Source organism: Cervus canadensis, chromosome 19 (genome assembly GCF_019320065.1).
Source record: "Cervus canadensis isolate Bull #8, Minnesota chromosome 19, ASM1932006v1, whole genome shotgun sequence".
In the NCBI taxonomy this organism is placed as follows: Eukaryota; Metazoa; Chordata; class Mammalia; order Artiodactyla; family Cervidae; genus Cervus; species Cervus canadensis.
The window spans coordinates 46,002,867-46,020,274 of record NC_057404.1 but is presented as its reverse complement, the minus strand read 5'-3'; the positions used below and the strand labels follow the sequence as shown (position 1 = coordinate 46,020,274).

General features: G+C 43.1%; 1 protein-coding gene across 2 annotated transcripts in view; it reads right to left on the bottom strand.

Moving 5' to 3' along the window:
* Nucleotides 1-16,775, bottom strand: part of SGMS2 (sphingomyelin synthase 2) — a 91,832-nt gene extending 75,057 nt beyond the window's left edge. Inside the window, exon 1 of one of the 2 annotated variants that reach the window (XM_043438273.1) lies at nucleotides 16,521-16,775. The gene's annotated coding sequence lies outside the window, so the exon portion shown is untranslated. Of the gene's footprint in view, nucleotides 1-16,032; nucleotides 16,162-16,520 lie in introns of those variants that run through there. The other variant, XM_043438274.1, reaches the window with a different exon arrangement.
* Nucleotides 16,776-17,408: the final 633 nt, after the last annotated feature.

The following is a 17,408-nucleotide window of genomic DNA, read 5'->3' as shown; positions in this document are numbered from 1 at the left end:
TTGAACCTGGGCCCCCAGCATTGGGAGCTCGGAGTAGTAGCCACTTGACCGCCAGAGAATTCCCTGCTTCTCCTTCTTAGATCACTATACAGTGCTTTCTCATTGCATTTGGAGTAAAACTTGTCGCACTTACAAAGCTGGGCTTCCCAGGTGGCATTAGTGGCAAAGAACTCGCCTCTCAAAGCAGGAGATAAGAGACACAGGTTCGATCCCTGGGTTGGGAAGATCCCCTGGAGGAGGGTATGCAACCTGCTCCAGTATTCATGCCTGGAGAATCCCATGGACAGAGGAATCTGGCGGGCTATAGCCCCTGGGGTCACAAAGAGTTGGACACAGACTGGAGCGACTTAGCACACACGCCCCTCCTCACCGGGTCCTGCCTGCCTGGGCACCTTCTTTCTCACTCCTCCCTGCTCAGACACTGTGGCCAGACTGGCCTCCCTGCCTTCCCTTGTGTAACCAAGCACTTACCCTGTTCCCTCTGCTGGCTCCTTCTCGCCCTTTACATCTCCAGTGCAAGTTCAACCTCTTTAACAAAACTTTCCTGACCGTGCTCGGGTAGGATTCCCCAGTCACCCAGTCACGCTCAGGATATCTCCTTGAAAGAACTGGTCCAAGTCTGAACTGATCTTGTTTATTAGTTTCACTTGCTTATCATCTACTCAACCTCTCTTTTCAGCACTTTTTCCCTCTCAACACATAAACTCATACAATCTCTGTTAAGGGTAGAAACTTTGATGATCTATTGCTCACTGAATCTAGAATCAAGAATAAAGTCTAGCAAACAGCAAAAATTCAAAAATAGTGTTGGATGCATTAATCAATTTCAGAACGAACCGAGGCGGGCTTGGGTCTAGTCTCAGCTACCTGTTTAGTATAGGTATTTGATAAAGTCAATATATTTATGAAATCCAAAGCAACCTATCTTGAGACCTCAGTGAGAGCATCAGCTTGCCCAGTGGCTGGGGGAATTTTTTGCCACAAAATCATCCATCATGATTTCCTTCCTCTGCATTTAGGTGATTTTCCTGCACGAACTGTACTCTCTCCTTCCTTCCTTCCTCCCTCGCTCCTTGCTTCTCTCCCCGCACCACCCTCTCGCTTCTTATCCCTCTCTCTCTTCTTCTCTCCTTCTCATACTGCACCTGAGTCCTCTTACAGTCTAATCTTATCTATTCCTGGCAGACTGATATTTGATATCAAGTAATGATTTCTCTGATCTAGGCTTTAGAGTGGCCTTGCTTCCTAAATTGTCACAATAAGCAACTGAACAAGAACACAAATTAGTAAGCAACATCATGCATATAAACAGGGCAAGGAAAGAGTGAAGGCCAGGGCAGATACCACCACATCCCACTTATCACAGCTCACAAAGGTATATATGAGCAGCCATCCTTTCTATACACATGAATCTAATAATCTAAATATTTCATTTATAGGCCGAGGCACACCACTGGCACTGATATTCACAAATTTATATTACAGATAACCTTAGAGAGATATTTCACTGTACCGTTCAGCTGTTCATTCATTCTTGCAAAAGGAACCAGAACCAGTTTTCTCTAGTTACGCCAAGATATAATTCAGTTTATAAAACACAACACACCGAAGTCACGGATGACACCTATTAAGGGATGTTCTAAGGATAACCTCAGGTTCATGCAGGGTATTGTTCCTTAAGGATAAGGCTGGTCAGAGCTTCAGTGCCTGGCAAAGCAGCCACTAAGCCCACGTGACTCCTGAGCACCTGAAGTATGGCCAATCTTCAGCTCAAAGGTACTGTCAGTACAGAACACACACCAGATTTTTTTGAAGATTTAGAAAGAAAGTCAAAATGTCAAGAATGTTTACATTAATATTAATATTAAATATGATAACAGTTTAATATGTTGGTTAAATAAAATGTGTTCTTAGCAAAGTGGCTCCAAATATCCCATCTCCATGGTTCTAACAGTTTCCAATTTTTTTCTACTTCTACACGACATAGTCTATTCCCTCTGGGAGAGAGGCTTCCCTGGTGGCTCAGATGGTAAAGAATCTGCCTGCAATGCAGGAGATCTGGGTTCGATCCCTGGGTCAGGAAGATCCTCTGCAGAAGGGAATGGTAATCGATTCCAGTATCTTGCCTGCAGAATTCCATGGACAGGGGACTCTGGCAGGCTACAGTCCATGAGGTCGCAAAGAAACTGCTATAGATATAGATAACATCATCTAGCTAATGGTCACCCATATTTCTTTAAAATGACCAAAAATCCTTTATTATCCCTTATTTCATTTCTTAAGCAGGAAGATTCCCAAGATTTTAGTTCTTACACCGGTGCTATTTCCACTTTGCACAAAAGAACAATCCTTAACTGATGCAAGCTGTCTCCAAATCGCAATGTAAGACTGTTACTGGGGGATTCCTTAAAAAACAAAACCCCCAAACTAACCCCATTCATTATGATAATTCTTGCTATTTTAAATTTCCATAATGGACATGCTGATTCCAAGATAACTGTCTACTCCAGGGTCTACAACCCTCTAGGTACTTACTACAGATGACTCAATATATGATACTAATTTTTATTTGTTTTAATTCATTACATTTTGAAAAGCCCTTGTATAGAAGTGCTCCTGCTCTCAAAGAATTCATAATAACATTGCTAGGCAAGCAGAGCAAGTAACAGATTTTAAAAATATAAAGCAAGGGACTTCCCTGGTGATCCAGTGGTTAAGACTCCATGCTTTCACGGCAGGTGGTGTGAATTTGATTACTGGTTGGGGAACTAAGATCCAGCAAGCCAAGCGGCACGGCCAAAATTTTTTTAAAAAGAAAAGAAGTAAAAGGACTCTGACCTCACATCTGTCAGAATGACTGTTATCAAAAAGACCACAAATGTTGGTGAAGATATGAAGAAAAAGGAACACTTGCACACTGCTGGTGGGAATGTAAATTGGGGCAGTCACTGTGGAAAACAATATGGAAGATCCTCAAAAAAGTAAAAATAAAGCTACAATACAATCCAGCCATCCCACTCCTGGGTATATATTTGAAAATGAAAACACTAATGTGAAAGGATACAGGGAGCCCAATATTCATAGCAGCATTATTTACAATGGGCAAGATATGGAGGCAACTTAAGCGCCTATCAATAGACAAATGGATAAAGAGGTGAGATAATGTACGTACGACAGAATATTACTCAGCCATAAAAAGAAGGAAATTTTGCCATCTACAACAACACAGATGGACCTGGAGGATATATTATGCTTAGTGAAATAGGTTGGACAGAAAAAGACCAATCTTTTATGTTATTACTTATATATGGAATCTAAAAAAAACAAACTAGCAAAAAAAAAAAAAAAACCAAAAAGAAACGGGCTCACAGATATAAAGAATAAACTAATGGTTACCAGTGGGGAGAGAGAAGGAGCAAGATAGGGATAGGGGACTAAGAAACAACCTACTATGTATACAATAAAAAAGCTATAAGGATATGTTGTGGCTTCCCCAGTGGCTCAGTGATAAATAATATGCCTGCATTGCACGGGTTCGATCCCTGGGTCGGAAAGATCCCCTGGAGAAGTGCATGGCAACCCACTCCAGTATTCTTGCCTGGAGAATCCCATGGACAGAGAAGCCTGACAGGCTAAGGTCCAGGGGTCACAAAGAGTCAGACACGACTGAAGCGACTGAGCATTCACACATGCAAGGGTATATTGTATAGCACAGGGGATCTCTTAAGAAACCTGTATGCAGGTCAGGAAGCAACAGTTAGAACTGGACATGGAACAACAGACTGGTTCCAAATAGGAAAAGGAGAATGTCAAGGCTGTATTATTGTCACCCTGTTTATTTAACTTATATGCAGAGCACATCATGAGAAATGCTGGGCTGGAAGAAGCACAAGCTGGAATTAAGATTGCCGAGAGAAATATCAATAATCTCAGATATGCAGATGACACCACCCTTATGGCAGAAAGCAAAGAAGAACTAAAGAGCCTCTTGATGAAAGTGAAAGAGGAAAGTGGAAAAGTTGGCTTAAAGCTCAACATTCAGAAAACTAAGATCATGGCATCTGGTCCCATCACTTCATGGCAAATAGATGGGGAAACAGTGGAAACAGTGGCTGACTTTATTTTTCTGGGCTCCAAAATCACTGCAGATGATGATTGCAGCCATGAAATTAAAAGATGCTTACTCCCTGGAAGGAAACTTATGACCAACATAGATAGCATATTGAAAAGCAGAGACATTACTTTGCTGACAAAGGTCCATCTAGTCAAAGATATGGCTTTTCCAGTGGTCATGTATGGATGTGAGAGTTGGACTATAAAGAAAGCTGAGCACCGAAGAATTGATGCTTTTGAACTGTGGTGTTGGAGAAGACTCTTGAGAGTCCCTTGGATCACAAGGAGATCCAACCAGTCCATCCTAAAGGAGATCAGTCCTGGGTGTTCATTGGAAGGACTGATGCTGAACCTGAAACTCTAATACTTTGGCCACCTGACGCGAAGAGTTGACTCAATGGAAAAGACCCTGATGCTGGGAGGGATTGCGGGCAGGAGGAGAAGGGGACAACAGAGGATGAGATGGTTGGATGGCGTCACCGACTCAATGGACATGGGTTTGGGTGGACTCCAGGAGTTGGTGATGGACAGGGAGGCCTGGCGTGCTGCAGTTCATGGTGTCGCAAAGAGTCGGACATGACTGAGCGACTGAACTGAACTGAACAGGGGATACAGTCAATACTTTATAATTACTATAAATGGAGTATAATCCATAAAAAATCTGAATCACTACATTGTATACCTGAAAATAATATACTATACCTCAATAAAAAAACTAAAATAAAATAAAAGAAATCTGGAGTCAAAACTCAAGCAATAATGCCCACATCCATCACCAGCATCATATGCGGACCATCATCTTACCCCAAACAAATGCATGGCAATGTGGGGTGCAGAGCCACATTTCTGTAGGCAAATCTGAAGAAAGGCTAAGAGGCTCGACTTGCTCTGGAATCAAGACGACTTCTTTTCTTGTTTTGCTGAAACCTTGATACAGTCTTTTAAAATGGACAGTATATATTTATGTGCTGTGCTGTGTTCAGTTGCTCAGTCATGTCTGACTCTTTGAGACCTATGGACTGTAGCCCGCCAGGCTCCTCTGTCCATGGGATTCTCTAGGCAAGAATACCGGAGTGGGTTGCCCTGCCCTCCTCCTGGGGATCTTCCCAATCAAGGAATCAAACCCATATCTCTGGCAACTCCTGTATTTCAGGCAGGTTCTTTACCCACTGAGCCACCTGGAAAGCCCATTCACTTGTATACCAATATACAAATGCATGGAATTATCAAAAACTAAGTCCCTCTGCCCTAAAGTGGTTCAGTTTACACGCAAACTAAAACAACCTCCGAAGTACAAACACTGCTATACCTGACCTGTCCATATAATAAGTCGTGAGATTAAGCAGCTCTCTCACAGGGCTGGCATAAAGGGAAAAAAATCAAAGCACTGATTGTTCCAGTAACTGTCTGTATTATCAGTTTCCTGTTGCTGCTGCATAAGTTACTATAAATTCACCGGCTTAAAATAACTCAAATTTCTTCTCTTATAGTTTGAGAAATCAGAAGTCCAAAAGGGGACTCCGTGGGTTAACACTGAAATGTCAGCAGGACTGTACTCCTTTCTGGAGGCCCTGGGGGAGAATCCATTTCCTAGCCTTTCCAGCTTCTTAGAGATCACGTGCTTCCCTTGGTCCATGGCCCCTTCCATCTTCAAAGTTGGCAATAGCTGTTCGGGTTTCTCTAATGGTGCCAACTCTCTGATTCTGACTCTTCTCCTTCCCTTTTCCACTTACAAGGACCCTTGTGATTACATTGGGTCTCCCCAGATAACCCAGGATAGTCTCTGTATCCTGTCTGCTGATTAGCAACCTTAATCCCTCCTAGCCAAGTAACATAACAGATTCATCGTTTCAGGGGTTTGGATGTGAACATCTTTGGGGTACCATTATTCTGCCTGCCACCTTGTCCAAGAGTAATCAGCAAACATTTAAAGAAACCTCACATGTTCAAGCTATTCTCTTACAATAAAGATTCTTTTAAATATTTTAATTTACAATAAGTGAAAGCCTAAAACTTAAAATAAGTTATATTAAAGCAGCAGGAATAGGTTCAGTTGAGTGTACTGATCAGGGGACTGGGAGAAAGAATTCACTGCTGCTTTTCCAGACAAAACACCCAACCTGATTGAGCTCTCACAAGCTTATACAGAAAAGTTTGATGATACCATATCATCAACATATTTCAATAGCAATACAAATGTATGACCTAGCTGTAGTCCTCTACATGGTAAATCTTAAGAAGTTGATAGCATATATGGACAGGTGTGATGTTCCTTTGCTAAAACTGCATGTGCAAGGACAAAATTAGACCCGAAGTGTGAGATACACACTAGATTTCTACAAACGACAGTGCGGTGCTTAGACACCACAGCCAAACTGTCCACTTTCAAGACCCAGGCTTGCCTCATACCAGCTGTGTGACTGTAGGCAAGTAACTTGCCTACAAAAGACTTGCCTATTGTGTCTCAAAAGAGGATTCTTAAAATGGGGGTAATAACATCTATCTCAGAGTGTTGAAGGAGGAACAGATGAAGAAGAGTTCTAAGTGTTCAGAGCAAATCCTGGCACATAGTGAGACTTTAAGTATTTGGAAAATAAAACTGTAAATGTTCCTGCTTGCTGCTTATAAACTTTTATACACACATACACACACACACACACACACACACACACACACACACGCAGATGTTAATTTAACAGAAAAAAAAAAAGTGCCCTTTGCTGATACTAAAGTTTGGAAGCAACTACTGGGGCAGTCATAACTGGATGGTTAAAGAATGCAAATCTCAGAAAACAGTAGCAGCTGTGTTAGATAAGCCGTCTCAGGGCCTCCTAAAGAAAGATGCCCAGCATACTGTCCAGGGAGGACAGTAGGGTCTGTGATCCTTAATGGCCTTGGCACTTTCTGGGACAGTGGTGCTCATGGTACAATACTCCTCAGAAGGCTGAGCTCTGAGGGACAGTGGTGTTGTGCTCACCACTGCTACCAGCATCTGCTGAGAGGGCTGGCATATTGTAATGGCAGCTTGGAAGGCTTTTCAGCTTTCACAGCTGATGTTATACACTTCTTATGAAAGTTCTTGAATGCAACGGCAATGCGTGATCAATTTAAAAAATTTTATTTTAACCCCGAAAGAAAGGAAGAGGACATGAGAGATAGGACCCAGACCCTATATTAGAGGCGAGATGTGACAAATGGTCATTCCATTACCTAAAAACATGTTAACTTCATGAGAAATAATGAGAAACAATTTGATCCTTGAGACAACAGGAATGAATCCTTTGTTTTAAAAGTGAAAAATAGAGTCTATATGCAAAAAGTGATGTCTGAGCCACCAAATATTGACAATGAACCGAGCATTATCCTCAGTGTTTTACGCACTTTATAAAGTAGTATGATTCATAGTTACCTCAGGAAGTAAATACTATCTTAGTCCCATTTCACAGCCAGGAAATGGAGATTCATCGCAGGAAGTTGCTCATAGTCACCTAATGGTAAGGGGTGTTTCTGGGTCATAAATCAAAGCTGGCCTGAGTAAGCCTACGGGGCCTTCGTCTCTCTGGCATTACTTCATGGCCTGAAGGCAGCACAGACCAGAGAAACAGTCCAGGAGATGGGGTGGTAGACATACTACCACATATCAAACTAAATCCCCTCAAACCTCAAATCTGTTGTATCTCCAAAGCTGGTAGAGAGATTACAGAACACCTAGGGGGATTACTGGGCAGAGCGTGGGCATGAGAATCACCGGGCCCTGCCCCTCATCCTACCAGCTTCGCAGCCACAAGCACATTAACCTTTCTAAATTGTTTCCCTATTTCCACAGTGGAGATAATACAATTTTTATTGTGCACGGCTGCCTGAAAATAGAGAATGTGATTTAATCTTCTCTAGAACCTAACTCAAGAGTACTCACCACTGTTTAACCATCACTATTTCACTGTACCATCTTCGGCTTCTGTGTCTGGTGAAACTTGGAGAACTAACTTGTTCAGTTCAGTTCAGTCGCTCAGTCATGTTCGACTCTTTGCAACTCCATAGACCGCAGCACTCCAGGCCTCCCTGTCCATCACCAACTCCCGGAGTTTACCCAAACTCATGTCCATTGAGTCAGTAATGCCATCCAACCATCTCATCCTCTGTCGTCCCCTTCTTCCCCCGCCTTCAATCTTTCCTTGTATCAGGGTCTTTTCAAATGAGTCAGCTCTTCGCATCAGGTGGCCAAAGTATTGGAGTTTCAGCTTCAACATCAGTCCTTCCAATGAACACCCAGGACTGATCTCCTTTAGGATGGACTGGTTGGATCTCCTTGCAGTCCAAGGGATGCTCAAGAGTCTTCTCCAACATCATAGTTCAAAAGCATCAATTCTTTGGCGTTCAGCTTTCTTTATAGTCCAACTCTCATATCCATACATGACTACTGGAAAAACCATAGCCTTGACTAGATGGACCTTTGTCGGCAAAGTAATGTCTCTGCTTTTTAATGTGCTGTCTAGGTCAGCATTGGGCATCTCTCTGTCTTAAAGGTTCAGCTTCATTTTCAGCTACTGCTGCCAGGCTTTTCCTGAAAGGTCTTCACTTCTCACTGGAGGTGGGCTGCTACCTAGAGGTCCCTGGCAACCCAGTTAGCTAAGTGATGCCTGATCCAAAACCACTTATTCATTAACACTTTTTCCTACCCCTAAAGGAAAACTCATTCCTTCACACTTTCTCTAGTCAGATCAGACTACCTACTTAAAGTACTCCCAGGTAAGGAAAAGTATCCTTAGCCCATCTGGGAGGGATTCATGTTAAGAGGTGCTTCCTAGGATGGTTCTCATCAGCCGAGCAGGTCAGAGAGGCCCCTAGCATGCATTTTCACTCCTGGGAGGCCAGATCCTCCAGGATCACATGAGATCCCAGTTTCAACAGCAGGAGCTGAATCCCAGCAAGCCTTGGGATTAGGTATGTCTTCCCAAGGGACACAGAATCCGCCTTTGGCACATCTGCATCCTTCTTTCCATATCTGTTTTCCCATGTCCAGGACAACTCCTCCCTCAAGTCCCTCCCATTTATGGGAAAGCTTCTTTTCCAAAGTTTGACTCATTGAGTATTTTGCATTTCTAATCATCTTAATTGAAAAGAGGTGATTAAAGGGACTTCCCCAGTGGTCCAGTGGTTAAGAATCCACCTCCCAATGCAGGGGACAAGGGCTCGATCCCTGGTCCAGGAAGGTCCCACCCTCGGAGGAGCAAGCAAGCCCGTGAGCCACAACTGCTGAGTCTGAGCTCCAAGAGCCTGTGAGCCGCAACTACTGAAGCCCACTTGCCTAGAGCCTGTGCTCCACAATAAGAGAAACCACCACAAAGAAAAGCCCAGGCACCGCAACTAGAGAGGAGCCCCCGCTTACAGCAACCAGAGAAAGCCCGCACGTAGCAACAAAGACCCAGTGCAGTCATAAAGAAATAAATAAAACAAAACCAAAAAAGAGGTGATTAAATTCTAGAGTTGATACTCATCTCCTGTTGTGGTTGCTCAGTCACTAAGTCATGTCCAACTCTTTGCAACCCCATGGACTACAGTATGTCAGGCTTCCCTGTCCTTCACTGTCTCCTGGACCTTGCTCAAACTCACGTCCATTGAGTCAGTGATGCCATCCAACCATCTCATCCTCTGTCACCCCCTTCTCCTCCTACCCTCATTCTTTCCCGGCATCAGAGTCTTTTCCAATGAGTTGGCTCTTCATATCAGGTGGCCAAAGTATTGGAGCTTCAGCATCAGTCCTTCCAATGAATATTCAGGGTTGATTTCCATTAGGATTGACTGGTTTGATCTCCTTTGTGTCCAAGGGATTCTCAAAGAGTTTCTCCAGCACTGCAATTCAAAAGCATTAATTCGTCAGTGCTCAGCTTTCTTCATGGTCCAACTTTCACATTCATACATGACTACTGGAAAAACCATAGCTTTGACTATACAAACCTTTGTTGGCAAAGTAATGTCTCTGCTTTTTAATACACTGTCTAGGTTTGTCATAGCTTTTCTTCCAAGGAGCAGGTGTCTTTTAATTTCATGACTTCAGTCACCATCCACAGTGATTTTAGAGCCCAAGAAAATAAAGTCTGTCGGTTTCTACTTCTTCATCTATTTGCCATGAATTGATGGGACCAGATGCCAGGATGTTAGTTTTTTGATTGTTGAGTTTGAAGTCAGCTTTTTCAGTCTCCTCTTTCACCCTCATCAAGAGTCTCTTTAGTTCCTCTTCCCTTTCTGCCATTAGAATGTTATGATCTGCATATCTGAAGTTGCTGATTATTTCTCCCAGAAATCTTGATTCCAGCTTGTGCTTCATCCAGCCTGGCATTTCACATGATGTACTCTGCATTTAAATTAAATAAGCAGGGTGATAATATATAGCCTTGACGTATACTCTTTTCCCAATTTTGAATCAGTCCTAGTTTTTCATAAATATGATGCCTCCAAGTCCACAGTTTCAATTGGACTGCAATTTGCCCTTATATAGGTATTTATCAAGCACTTTCTTGTGTAAGCAAGTCCTGTCAGGTAAACTTAGATTTAAGGATATCCTACAGTGAGTATTTCAGCTCAGTTTCACAATTTTGCCTGAGGCCAAGCCCTAACATTTGGGTATCTCCCTTTCCGCCCTAAATGAAGCTCCTTTGTTGGAAGGACTGTTGCTGAAGCTGAAGCTCCAGTACTTTGGCCACCTGATGCAAAAAGCTGGCTCATAGGAAAAGACCCTGATGCTGAGAAAGATTAAAGGCAAAACAAGAAGGGGGTGGCAGAGGATGAGATGGTTGGAGAGCATCACCAGCTCAATGGACACGAATCTGAACAAACTCTGGAAGATAGAGGACAGAGGAACCCGATGTGCTGCAGTCCACGGGGTCGCAAAGAAGTCCACGGGGCCGCAAAGAATTTGACACTCCTTAGTGACTGAACAGCGGCAGCGAAATGAAGCTCAGCACAGGCACGACCAGGCGGAGACACACTGACCTGAAGGGCGTCTCCAGTCTTTTACCGCTTTTGACTTTTAGTAACTCGCTGTCTTTTCCGACACTTTGGCTTCAAAATTCTCTTTCATCTCCTTTTATGCCCTCCCCTTTAACACTTTTATTATGTGGCTTTACTCTTTTTAAAGAGTACAAGGGATTCACTGAAAGAAAACATATAAACATAAGACAAACACTCAATCCAGCTAATGTTGCTTTAAAAAAGAAACTAAGAACATGTACAAGTTTGTTTGAAAGTTTCAAGTGACACTATCAAGCTAAAGACACAAAATTCTGAGGCTGAACTTTAAACTGCAAGCAAATGATCATATATGGTTTTACAGTAGGGAAAACCAATCATCAAATAACTGATTATCCTATTTATACTGTAATTTTATTAGCTGTTTCTTTAAATTCTGCTTTGAATTAATAATTATTGTTAGGAATTAGTAAATTGAACTGATCTGAGTTTCTATATAAAAAGGCTGAATTGAATACTACTCATTTTCCAACATCCTTTATCAAAATCATGAGGATGAGGTAATGTGCGTTGGATATGGAAACATACACCCAAAAGAAAAAAGCATGACTGAGAGTAGCAAAGACAGTATGATATTATAATAAAACTTGAGAAATATTTAAATGAACATATGCTTTATACCTATAATAAAAGCTAGCTAATAGATTTTTGCGGGGGGGGGGGGCACTTGGATTAAATCAACTGGAAAATGTCTTAGCAACGATACACTTTTTAAGAAATCAAAGAACAAATGTCTAGGATTTTCTTTTTTTGGCCACACAGCATGTGGGATCTTAACTCCCCAAACTTGCACCCTCTGCATTGGAAGCAGGGAGTCTTAACCACTTGACCACCAGGGAAGTCTCTAAGATTTTCATTAAAGATGACCTATTTAAAAATGAAAGAGCTTATTCTAAACCTGGTGATAAATCTGCCTAATGTAATATCTGCAAAACGTAATCTGTCTATCCTACTAAGTACCAATGATGTAAATTGTAGAAGCAGAGTTTCTTTTCTGAGATACACACAGCAGCACTACTTACAATAGCCAAGACATGGAAACAACCTAAATGGAATGGCTAAAGATGTGACACATATTTACAGTGGAATATTACTCAGCTATAGAAAGAATGAAATAACACTATTTGCAGCAACAGAGATGAACCTAGAGATTATCATACTAAGCAAAAAAGTCAGAAAGAGAAAGACAAACACCGTATGATACCACTTATATGTAGAATCTAACACAAGATGCAAATGAACATAATATCTACAAAACAGAAACAGACTCAAAGACATAAATTACAGATTTGTGGTTGCCACAGAAGGAGGTAGAGTAGGGAAAGGAAGGATTAGGAGTTTGGGATTAACAGCGCAATTTATTACGTATAGGACAGATAGACAATAAGGTCCTGCTATATAGCACTGAAACCTATATTCAAAATACTGTGATAAACCATAATGGAAAAGAATATGAAAAAGAATATATATGTATAACTTAGTCACTCTGCTGCAGAGCAGAAATTAACACAACACTGTTGATCAACTATACGTCAGTAAGTTTTTTTAAAATTCTTTTCTGTCTGGCAAAGTCAGTACTATTCCATTCTGCTATATTTCCCAATAAAAGAAGTTCAGCTTTCTGTCTAATAGCAATAATACAAACACAAATAGTTCTTTAAGAAAGCCTCTGTGTTCCATTTTCGTCAGATAAATCCCTTGTGTAATGAGCTATGGACCTATTGTGCAGCTCCACAGAGAATGTTGATCCTATTGCTGAAATCTTATGAGAAACACTAAAGGAACATAGAAATTAAAACAAAGTTTAAAGAGAAAGGAGAAAGTTTTCTAATCCTGAATATGGTGGGGGGGGGGGAAGGGCACATAAATTAAAGATAAAAATTCACTTTTTAAAATGCAAAATGACTAAAATAATCATGAGTTGCACACAGATACAGCCAGAAGAATATTTACTGCAGAGCTGTTTAAAATAGTGAAAACTGGAAACTTAACTGTCCAACAATAGGGGACTGCTTGAGATGCAGTCATTCAACTGAAAAATATAATAGATGTCGTTTAAGCAAATATTTTAGTGATATAGAGGCATCCATATTTGGATGGGGATTTTAAAAAAAAAGTTAGAAAACAGTATGTAGAGAATTCCGTAGAGAATAATTTTCTAGCTGTGTAACTTTAGGAAAGTTAATTTCTCCAAATCAGCCTTTTCCTCCATAATCACACCTAACTCACAGGGCTGGGGTGAGCATAACAGGGGATCCTAAATGTATACACTAACTGGCACATTGCCTGGATCAGAGTAAGCACAATACAGGTGAGAAAGGATTTAAGAATATAACACTAAGAATTTTCTGGGTGGTGGCTGATTTGATTACCTGGTACTTTTAAACCTCTACAAGTAACATACTACTTATTTTTTTTTTTTTTTAGTTATATACTACTTATGAGGAAAACTAAACTGAAATACTATTCACACACAGTGATTATTCTCTTAAAATTTAAAACGGTGCTTTCTTTCCTCACAGTAAGTGAATCTTGGTTGAACCGATTTTACCCCTCAGATTTCATTTAAACAAGTCTGCTCTGATATGTTTAAAATTATTTAAGGGCTAAATTTGTCTATAATATTTTTACTGGGTAAAGCAAAGCATATTTACATTGTTCATCCTCATAGCTTATAAGCCCCAATTCAGCATACTTTAGATAGCAATGGACCTCAAATTATCAGTGGGAGGCAGTCTATCATGGCCTAGTCACTTCTGATTTCCTTCCAATTCCCTACTTCTCTCCTTTTTGACTCTTTCTTCCTCTCCATAATCAAAGCTTAGGGGCTATTTCTACCAGACTGAAAGCCAGCTACAGTGCCTCCTTCATCTTAGCACTGCTAGTACCTAGCACAGTGGCTGGAATATAGTAGCTGCTCACTAAACATTCACCAACTGAACAAATACCTGATAACTGTAGTTCAGGATGGAGGCTTCAGGGGAATTGGATAAAAGTGAGTAGGCTACTCTAGTCTGAAACTGTCTAGAAGTCTCAGTAATTCTTCCTTTTTTAAAAAGAAAACAAACAACATCTCACTTCAAAGTATCACTTCTTTAAAAAGTTCTCATTTGTGAAGAAGGAAACGGCAATCCACTCCAGTATTCTTGCCTGGGAAATCCCATGGACAGAGCAACCTGGCAGGTTACAGTCCATGGGGTCGCAGAGAGTCGGACATGGCTTAGCAACAAAACAAAGAGTAAGTGCATAGCTTCCTATATCTGATGTCAAAATACCGATCGTAATAGTTCTCTATTGTTATAAATTGCAAACTTTTTAAAGCTTCTTGAAATGAATAAAGGTTAAGCATGAAAAGAAAGTTCTCATTTGTATTTGTATATCTATGAAAATGTCAATTTTCATAGATGTAAGATTATTTCTATTTTTTCCCTGTATTTCGTTTAAATGTCCCACAAGAATTCCAGAGAGTTTAAGTAAATTGCTCAAAGTAACACAGCCAGTAAGTTACCACCCACATAGCCTTAGGTCTTCTGGATTCTGATGACCAGATCTTTACCCATCACGGGTTGGGGGCGGGGGGGGGGGGGGGGGGGGCGGGGAGGTTCCCTGTGACCTTTGACCCTAAAAGTTGTAGATATGGTAAAAACAAATGTTTTTAATATAACACCTGAACAAAAGCTTCTATCCCTCCAAATATTTCCTAGAGACTTTTATAAAATTCTGTGAAAAGAGAAACCGAGGAAGAGAGGCAATAACCCAAAGGTGTCCAAGTGTTTCTCTCCATGTTCATAAGTCAACCAGCTCTACTTAAAAATGAAACTAGAGAAATCAAATTAAACATTAACTCGTTTAAAAAAAAAACAACACTTCAACCAGAACTCTATTGTGAAGTGAGACAAGCAGCAAAGCAAGGAAGGAAAGGCCTATATTTTTGTACTGATTATTTTTTTTAAGGAAAAAAAAAAAAACAATTAAGGGTAAAGTAGAGAGTTCTCCACACATCCAATCTAACTCCAAATTCCATTTGTCACTTTCAGCCACTGCTCTGACTCTGTTTAAAGAGTGAATGGCAGTTTCCCTAATACGGTGTGGGAACCCCAAATCTTTCTGGTATCCACAAGGAAGCATTTAACTTCCTGAAAACCACCTGCAATGCCGGAGACCTGGGTTTGATTCCTGGGTCAGGAAGATCCTTTGGAGCAGGGAAGGAATGCTACCCACTCCAGTATTCTTGCCTGGAGAATTCCACGGACCGAGAAGCCTGGCAGGTTATAGTCCATGGGGTCGCCAAGAGCGGGACACGACTGGGCCACTAACACACACACACACCAAATCTTCCGGGTGTCCACGAGGAACCATTTAACTTCCTGAAGACGTCACCACACTCTGAGGAGCCCGCCAAAGGATTTCACACGCTAAACCTCAGCCCACCGGGTCTATAAGTGGGAAATTTTGTGGAAATTAATGGATGATTACCTATGCCAGCTGGAACACACTATTTATCCATAAACAGTTAAAATGTGTTGAGGTCGGCTTCATGCCAGACATCATGACAGGTCTTCTGAGCTTTAATCCTCATTATTATCCTCTGAAGTAGTTACAGTCCCGTTTTGCTGGTTCAGAGTGTTTCATGTAACTGAGAACCCACCGATAATAGATGAGACTAGGAGTGAAACCAAGGATTTGAAAAGTTCAAAATCCACGCCTACCCAGAGACACTAAACAACTGAATCTCTTCAAAAATTTAACATACGTGTCAAAACGATTTTATGGTCTTTTTAGAGCAAGCAAGACGAAACAGAATGGTAAAGGTTGACATAAAAAAGAGATGACAGAACCTAACATTAGAGTTGTTTTAAGGCGTTGCCGCGGGCTATTAACTGTCCGTACCTCAAAGTAGGAGGCAGGTCCGCTCCTACGTGCGCTCAAACACCAGACCTCCCTTTCCCAAGGAGAAACTCTGGAATGCCAAAGGTTGAAAGGTTTCAGTGCGGGCAGCCCGGACCTGGGCTCTTTCTGTTCACACATCATCGGTAAGTGCCTCTCAAAAGAGCTTCAAGGCAGTCCCTCCTCCAGCTCCGGAACTTCAGCACTGACCTCCAGAGTGGCTCTGGACAACCCACGGTTCAATCTGGGTCCTTTCACCGGCAGGACCGAGTTACCCGCAATGACTGCAAATGAATGAGTAGAACGCTCGGGGCAAGGAGACGAAGACACACGTCCATCCTCTACCAGGCAAAATCAAGGAAGGATGCCCTGGGGCGGGGCGACTGGGGGCCGAATTAGAGCCACGTCCGCGTTCGCAGTCCACCCTCCCTTCCCCGCGCCGCGCCGCTCTCCAGCCCATCCTCCTCCCCGGCCCCTCCGGTGCTCCTTACCCGCTCTCAGCCCGGGCTCCAGACCTTCCCAGCCCGAGGCACTAGCTCCCGGGCCGGGGTCCGCTAGGGGCCGGAGCTGGCTGCCGCAGCCGCCCCCGGCTGAAGCCCCTGGAAAGTTTGCTCGGGGGTCGAGCCCTCTCCCGCCTCGGCCCACCAGGCAAGCCGCTCTCCGGGTCGCTCGCGCGGCTGCCGCCTCCGAGGCCGCTCTCGGCGGCGCTGCAGCACCGGCCGGGCTCGGGCGGCCGAGGAAGGCTCCGTGCGCGCCGAGGGCGGGGTCTCCCCGCTCGGCCCGCTGCGCGGCGCTCCGTGTTTACCGCGGCCCCGCGGCCCGCTCTCCCCGCCCGCCGCCCTGCGCGCTCCTGACATCATTCATTCTCTCACACCCTTGCCCGCCCACTCCATTTCCAAACAGTGACTCACTCGGCGGCGCCCGCTCCCCGCGGTCGCGGCTCCCCGGGCGCAGAGCGGAGCTCGAAAAACCGGTGCGACTTCTTAAGAAGGGAACCTCAGCCGACTCTCTCTTCTCCTAGCCCTTAAAGGTGCAGGGCAGGAGGGGCTTGGCAGGCTGGGCAGATTGGCTCAGGCAGGGAAAGCTGGAGCCGACCTCCCTGAGCGGCGACACGGAACGATCTGCCAAAGTTCTTGGGGTACCACTCCCTGCAACTTTCAAGGGTGGGGCCGGGAAGACGTCCCCCACCCCCGCACTTCGCCTTTTTCGGGAACTGCTTCCTGTCCGCGCGAGTGGACTTGGGGCACCAGCGGTTACTCACGGGGTATTGCCCGGGCCTAGGTCAAAGAGGTGGGGTTTCCGAACGTCACAGGATTGCCCGGCAGGGTTAGTCGTGGGTCCGTCCCTACGATGATTAACTCTAGATGGGAGCTGGAAGG